Genomic DNA, 7,500 nt, shown 5'->3' with positions numbered 1-7,500 from the left:
ACACCATTGTAAATACAACCCATATTTATGCTTATTTATTTTATCTTGTGTCCTTTAGCCATTTGTACATTGTTAGAACACTGTATATATATATAATATGACATTTGTAATGTCTTTACTGTTTTGAAACTTCCGTATGTGTAATGTTTACTGTTAATTTTTGTTGTTTTTCACTTTATATATTCACTTTGTATGTTGTCTACCTCACTTGCTTTGGCAATGTTAACACATGTTTCCCATGCCAATAAAGCCCTTGAATTGATTGAATTGAGAGAGAGAGAGAGAGAGAGAGAGAGATGCAGAGACAGAGACAGAGAGACAGAGAGAGAGACAGAGACAGAGCGAGAGAGAGACAGAGAGAGAGACAGAGAGAGAGAGACAGAGAGAGACAGAGAGAGAGAGAGAGAGATGCAGAGACAGAGAGACAGAGACAGAGAGACAGAGACAGAGACGGAGAGACAGAGAGACAGCGAGAGAGACAGAGACAGAGCGAGAGAGAGAGAGATGCAGAGACAGAGACAGAGACAGAGAGAGAGAGAGAGAGAGAGAGAGAGAGATGCAGAGACAGAGACAGAGAGACAGAGACAGAGACAGAGAGACAGAGAGAGAGACAGAGACAGAGCGAGAGAGAGACAGAGAGAGAGACAGAGAGAGAGAGACAGAGAGAGACAGAGAGAGAGAGAGATGCAGAGACAGAGAGAGATGCAGAGACAGAGAGAGAGAGAGAGAGAGAGAGACAGAGACAGAGACAGAGACAGAGAGACAGAGAGACAGCGAGAGAGACAGAGACAGAGCGAGAGAGAGAGAGATGCAGAGACAGAGACAGAGAGAGAGAGAGAGAGAGAGAGAGAGACAGAGAGACACAGAGAGACAGAGAGACAGAGAGAGAGAGAGAGAGATGGAGAGACAGAGAGAGAGACAGAGAGAGAGACAGAGAGAGAGAGAGAGAGAGAGAGAGAGAGAGAGAGAGAGAGATGGAGAGACAGAGACAGAGACAGAGAGAGACAGAGAGAGAGACAGAGAGAGAGACAGAGAGAGAGACAGAGAGAGAGAGAGAGAGACAGAGAGAGACAGAGAGAGAGACAGAGAGAGAGAGAGAGGGTCAAAACAGCATATCCGGGACAAGGTAGCACGTCCAGTGAACAGGTCAGAGACGTATCCTGGTCTGTGTTGTATAACGTTTCAGTTCAGTCTTTTGTTTAACGTTTCTGTTCAATGTTTTGATTAACGGTCCTGTTCAATGTTTCAAAAGGTTCCCTCAATGCAGACAATGAATGTTATAAAGAAAGATGTAATGTTGAGCTCCTCTCTCTCCCTCTCTGTTCTCTCTCTCTTTTCTCTCTCCCTCTCTGTTCTCTCGCTCTTTCCTCTCTCCCTCTCTGTTCTCTCTCTCTTTTCCTCTCTCCTCTCTGTTCTCTCTCTCTTTTCCTCTCTCCCTCTCTGTTCTCTCTCTCTTTTCCTCTCTCCCTCTCTGTTCTCTCTCTCTTTTCCTCTCTCCCTCTCTGTTCTCTCTCTCTTTTCCTCTCTCCCTCCTCTGTTCCTCTCTCTTTTCCTCTCTCCCTCTCTGTTCTCTCTCTCTTTTCCTCTCTCCTCTTTCTTTTCCTCTCTCCCTCTCTGTTCTCTCTCTCTTTTCCTCTCTCCCTTTCTCTTTTCCTCTCTCCCTTTCTGTTCTCTCTCTCTTTTCCTCTCTCCCTCTCTGTTCTCTCTCTCTTTTCATCTCACCCTCTCTGTTCTCTCTCTTTTCCTCTCTCCCTCTCTGTTCTCTCTCTTTCCTCTCTCCCTTTCTCTTTTCCTCTCTCCCTCTCTGTTCTCTCTCTCTCTTCCTCTCTCCCTCTCTGTTCTCTCTCTCTTTTCCTCTCTCACTCTCTGTTCTCTCTCTTTTCCTCTCTCCCTCTCTGTTCTCTCACTCTTTTCCTCTCTCCCTCTCTGTTCTCTCTCCCTCTGTTCTCTCTCTCTTTTCCTCTCTCCCTCTCTGTTCTCTCTCTCTATTTTCCTCTCTCCCTCTCTGTTCTCTCTCTTTTCCTCTCTCCCTTTCTCTTTTCCTCTCTCCCTCTCTGTTCTCTCTCTCTCTTCCTCTCTCCCTCTCTGTTCTCTCTCTCTTTTCCTCTCTCCCTCTCTGTTCTCTCTCTTTTCCTCTCTCCCTCTCTGTTCTCTCTCTCTTTTCCTCTCTCCCTCTCTGTTCTCTCTCCCTCTGTTCTCTCTCTCTTTTCCTCTCTCCCTCTCTGTTCTCTCTCTCTTTTCCTCTCTCCCTTTCTCTTTTCCTCTCTCCCTCTCTGTTCTCTCTCTTTTCCTCTCTCCCTCTCTGTTCTTTCTCTCTTTTCCTCTCTCCCTCTCTGTTCTCTCTCTCTTTTCCTCTCTCCCTCTGTTCTCTCTCTCTTTTCCTCTCTCCCTCTCTGTTCTCTCTCTCTTTTCCTCTCTCCCTCTCTGTTCTCTCTCTCTTTTCCTCTCTCCCTCTCTGTTCTCTCTCTCTTTTCCTCTCTCCCTCTCTGTTCTCTCTCTTTTCCTCGCTCCCTCTCTGTTCTCTCTCTCTTTCCCTCTCTCCCTCTTTCTTTTCCTCTCCCTCTCTGTTCTCTCTCTCTTTTCCTCTCTCCCTCTCTGTTCTTTCTCTCTTTTCCTCTCTCCCTCTCTGTCTCTCTCTCTTTCCTCTCTCCCTCTCTGTTCTCTCTCTCTTTTCCTCTCTCCCTCTCTGTTCTCTCTCTTTTCCTCTCTCCCTTTCTCTTTTCCTCTCTCCCTCTCTGTTCTCTCTCTCTTTTCCTCTCTCCCTCTCTGTTCTCTCCCTCTCTGTTCTCTCTCTCTTTTCCTCTCTCCCTTTCTCTTTTCCTCTCTCCCTCTCTGTTCTCTCCCTCTTTTCCTCTCTCCCTCTCTGTTCTCTCCCTCTTTTCCTCTCTCCCTCTTTCTTTTCCTCTCTCCCTCTCTTTTCCTCTCTCCCTCTCTCTTTTCCTCTCTGTTCTCTCTCTCTTTTCCTCTCTCCCTCTCTGTTCTCTCTCTCTCTCTGTTCTCGCTCTCTTTTCCTCTCTCCCTCTCTGTTCTCTCTCTCTTTTCCTCTCTCCCTCTCTGTTCTCACTCTCTTTTCCTCTCTCCCTTTCTATTTTCCTCTCTCCCTCTCTCTTTTCCTCTCTCCCTCTCTGTTCTCTCTCTATTAGCCTCTCTCCTTCTTTCTTTTCCTCTCTCCCTCTTTCTTTTCCTCTCTCCCTCTCTCTTTTCTTCTATCCCTCTCCCTCCATCTATCTCTCTGCCCCGGGGGGCTCGTCCCAGTTTATTTGTCCGGTAAGGTTGAGGGCACATGGGGCCGAGGGAACCGGCTCACAGCATTTTCCCTGCCCTTATCACATCAAACCAGAGAGAAGACTTTGTGTGGGTGTGTGAGTGCGTACGGATGTCGGAAAAAAGAGAGTGTGTGTGTGTGTAAGTTGGCACATGCAGGTGTTTGGGCATTGCCAGTGCTAGACAGGAGACCCTCTCAGAAAGTACAGTTCCTGATCAGATGACTAACAAAGCATCTAGCAACATTCAGATTACATTACAAGGTACTGCTGATCCATGGCCTTTCACAGACAACAATACTGTACGATGGCTACTCTCAATGACACTGTCCACTATCAACCAAATGTATTTATAAAGCCCTTCTTACATCAGCTGATGTCACAAAGTGCTGTACAGAAACCCAGCCTAAAACCCCAAACAGCAAGCAATGCAGGTGTAGAAGCACGGTGACTAGGAAAAACTCCCTAGAAAGACCAGAACCTAAGAAGAGAGGAGAGAGGAACCAGGCTATGAGGGGTGGCCAGTCCTCTTCTGGCTGTGCCGGGTGGAGATTCGAAACCTAGAGAGGAACCAGACTATGAGGGGTGGCCAGGCCTCTTCTGGCTGTGCCAGGTGGAGATTATAAGAGTACATGGCCAATATGTTCAAATGTTCATAGATGACATAGTGATAGATCACTAGCAGATCTCCTCTGAGTAGAGAGACCGCAGCAAAGTGTCTTCATGAGTCTCATTAAGGTAAGTAGAGTAGAAGACAGGAGTCAAGTCCAAATCAAGGGGGATAAAGTGACAGGACAGACAGACACAACCAGACTGGATAGAGCACAGAGACACCAGGCTGGGTCAGAGCACAGAGACACCAGGCTGGGTCAGAGCCCAGAGACACCAGGCTGGGTCAGAGCCCAGAGACACCAGGCTGGGTCAGAGCACAGAGACACCAGGCTGGGTCAGAGCCCAGAGACACCAGGCTGGGTCAGAGCCCAGAGACACCAGGCTGGGTCAGAGCCCAGAGACACCAGGCTGGGTCAGAGCCCAGAGACACATATAGGGAAGAACACACATTTCATCATTTGCCTGCTCTGATTAGCCTCAATCTGTAACCTCTCTCTCTGACACCAAACTGCTCGTATTAGCCTTTCTCTCTTTTTCTCTCTCCCTCTCAATTCAAGGGGCTTTATAGGCATGGGAAACATATGTTAACATTGCCAAAGCAAGTGAGGTAGATAATATACAAAAGAGAAATAAACCACAAAATGAACAGTAAACATTACACTCACAGAAGTTCCAAAAGAATAAAGACATTACAAATATCATATTATATATATATACAGTGTTGTAACAATGTACCAATGGTTCAAGGACAAAAGGGAAAGTAAATAAGCATAAATATGGGTTGTATTTACAATGGTGTTTGTTCTTCATTGGTTGACCTTTTCTCGTGACAACAGGTCACAAATCTTGCTGCTGTGTTGAAACACTGTGGAATTTCACCCAGTAGATATGGGCGTTTATCAAAATTGGATTTGTTTTCAAATTCTTTGTGGATCTGTGTAATCTGAGGGAAATATGTGTCTCTAATATGGTCATACATTTGGCAGGAGGTTAGGAAGTGCAGCTCAGGCTCGACCTAATTTTGGGGGCAGTGAGCACATAGCCTGTCTTCTCTTGAGAGCCAGGTCTGTCTACTGCCTTTGCTCACTGAGTCTGTACATAGTCAAAGCTTTCCTTAAGTTTGGGTCTTCAGTGTTTTAGTCTCTCTCTCTCTCTCTCTCTTCAGTGTTTCTCTCTCTCTCTGTTTCTCTCTCTCTCTTTCTCTCTCTCTCTCTTCAGTGTTTCTCTCTCTCTCTCTCTTTCTCTCTCTCTCTCTTCAGTGTTTCTCTCTCTCTCTCTCTCTCTGTTTCTCTCTGTTTCTCTCTCTCTGTTTCTATCTGTTCCTCTCTCTCTGTCTCTGTTTCTCTTTCTTCTCTCTCTCTATGTTTCTCTCTCTCTCTCTTTCTCTCTCTCTCTCTTCAGTGTTTCTCTCTCTCTCTCTGTTTCTCTCTCTTTCTCTCTCTCTCTTCATGTGTTTCTCTCTCTGTTTCTCTCTGTTTCTCTCTCTGTTTCTCTGTTTCTCTCTCTCTCTGTTTCTCTCTCTGTCTCTGTTTCTCTGTTTCTCTCTCTCTGTTTCTTCTGTTTCTCTCTCTCTATGTTTCTCTCTCTCTGTTTCTCTTTTTCTCTCTCTCTCTCTCTCTCTGTTTCTCTCTCTCTCGTCTCTCTCTCTCTCTCTCAGCTGCTCTTATTAGCCTCAGTGTTTTAACCTCTGACCCCCCTCTCTCTCTAGCTTGAGACTAATTAATTCCAGTTTAACTAGGCCAAGGGAGGGAGAGCTGCTCCTGTCCTGTTGGGAGACAAGAGCATGGTGTTATAAAGCTCTCTCGTCACTAGTGTGACACTAAACCTTAATCTGCTCTCACAGCTCACAACATTCAGCAGAGGCTCTTATCCAGAGTCACATTCATCGGGGCGGCAGGTAGCCTAGTGGGTTAGAGTGTAGGGGCGGCAGGTAGCCTAGTGGTTAGAGTGTAGAGGCGGCAGGTAGCCTAGTGGTTAGAGTGTAGGGACGGCAGGTAGCCTAGTGGTTAGAGTGTAGGGGAGGCAGGTAGCCTAGTGGTTAGAGTGTAGGGCGGCAGGTAGCCTAGTGGTTAGAGTGTAGGGGAGGCAGGTAACCTAGTGGTTAGAGTGTAGGGCGGCAGGTAGCCTAGTGGTTAGAGTGTAGGGGAGGCAGGTAGCCTAGTGGTTAGAGTGTAGGGGAGGCAGGTAGCCTAGTGGTTAGAGTGTAGGGGCGGCAGGTAGCCTAGTGGTTAGTGTGTAGGGGCGGCAGGTAGCCTAGTGGTTAGAGGTGTAGGGGCGGCAGGTAGCCTAGTGGTTAGAGTGTAGGGGTGGCAGGTAAGCCTAGTGGTTAGAGTGTAGGGCGGCAGGTAGCCTAGTGGTTAGAGTGTAGGGGCGGCAGGTAGCCTAGCTGTTAGAGTGTAGGGGCGGCAGGTAGCCTAGTGGTTAGAGTGCAGGGACGGCAGGTAGCCTAGTGGTTAGAGTGTAGGGGAGGCAGGTAGCCTAGTGGTTAGAGTGTAGGGGAGGCAGGTAGCCCTAGTGGTTAGAGTGTAGGGGCGGCAGGTAACCTAGTGGTTAGAGTGTAGGGACGGCAGGTAACCTAGTGGTTAGAGTGTAGGGGAGGCAGGTAGCCTAGTGGTTAGAGTGTAGGGGAGGCAGGTATGCCTAGTGGTTAGAGTGTAGGGGCGGCAGGTAGCCTAGTGGTTAGAGTGTAGGGGAGGCAGGTAACCTAGTGGTTAGAGTGTAGGGGGCGGGCAGGTAGCTATAGTGGTTAGAGGTGTAGGGGAGGCAGGTAGCCTAGTGGTTAGAGTGGTAGGGGAGGCAGGTAGCCTAGTGGTTAGAGTGTAGGGGAGGCAGGTAACCTAGTGGTTAGAGTGTATGGGGCGGCAGGTAACCTAGTGGTTAGAGTGTAGGGGAGGCAGGTCGCCTAGTGGGTAAGTGTAGGAGCAGTAGCCTAGTGGTTAGAGTGTAGGGGCGGCAGGTTAGCCTAGTGGTTAGAGTGTAGGGGAGGCAGGTAACCTAGTGGTTAGAGTGTAGGGGCGGCAGGTAGCCTAGTGGTTAGAGTGTGGGGGCGGCAGGTAGCCTAGTGGTTAGAATGTAGGGGAGGCAGGTAACTAGTGGTTAGAGTGTAGGGGAGGCAGGTAGCCTAATGGTTAGAGTGTAGGGGCGGTAGGTAGCCTAGTGGTTAGAGTGTTGGACTAGCAACAGAAAAGTTGCAAGATTGAATCCCTGAGCTGACAAGGTAAACAATCTGTTGTCTCTGCCCTGAACGAGGCAGTTAACCCACCGTTCCTAGACCAGTTAACCCACTGTTCCTAGACCAGTTAACCCCACTGTTCCTAGACCAGTTAACCCACTGTTCCTAGACCAGTTAACCCACTGTTCCTAGACCAGTTAACCACTGTTCCTAGGACTAACGTACCTGAACAGAGACGACTCACACACAGTCATTCTGAGTCACAAACACATGTACGCACACACACATGTACGCACACACACTTTCTCATAGCCTACACACTTGCCCCTCCCCCTCCCCCTCCCCTCCCCTATACACACTCAGACACACACACACACACACAGAGTCTCGTCGTCTCTACATTTAACCAGTAACACGTGTGATTATTAGCTCTGCAGAGCCTTCACACAAACT

At 48.1% G+C, this 7,500-nt stretch overlaps 1 protein-coding gene across 1 annotated transcript in view; it reads right to left on the bottom strand.

Moving 5' to 3' along the window:
- Positions 1 to 7,500, bottom strand: part of fam124a (family with sequence similarity 124 member A) — a 66,183-nt gene that overhangs the window by 19,071 nt on the left and 39,612 nt on the right. The window lies entirely within an intron of this gene.

The sequence above is a fragment of the Oncorhynchus kisutch genome, linkage group LG26, assembly GCF_002021735.2.
Source record: "Oncorhynchus kisutch isolate 150728-3 linkage group LG26, Okis_V2, whole genome shotgun sequence".
Lineage (NCBI taxonomy): Eukaryota > Metazoa > Chordata > Actinopteri > Salmoniformes > Salmonidae > Oncorhynchus > Oncorhynchus kisutch.
This window is presented reverse-complemented; position numbering and strand designations above follow the sequence as displayed.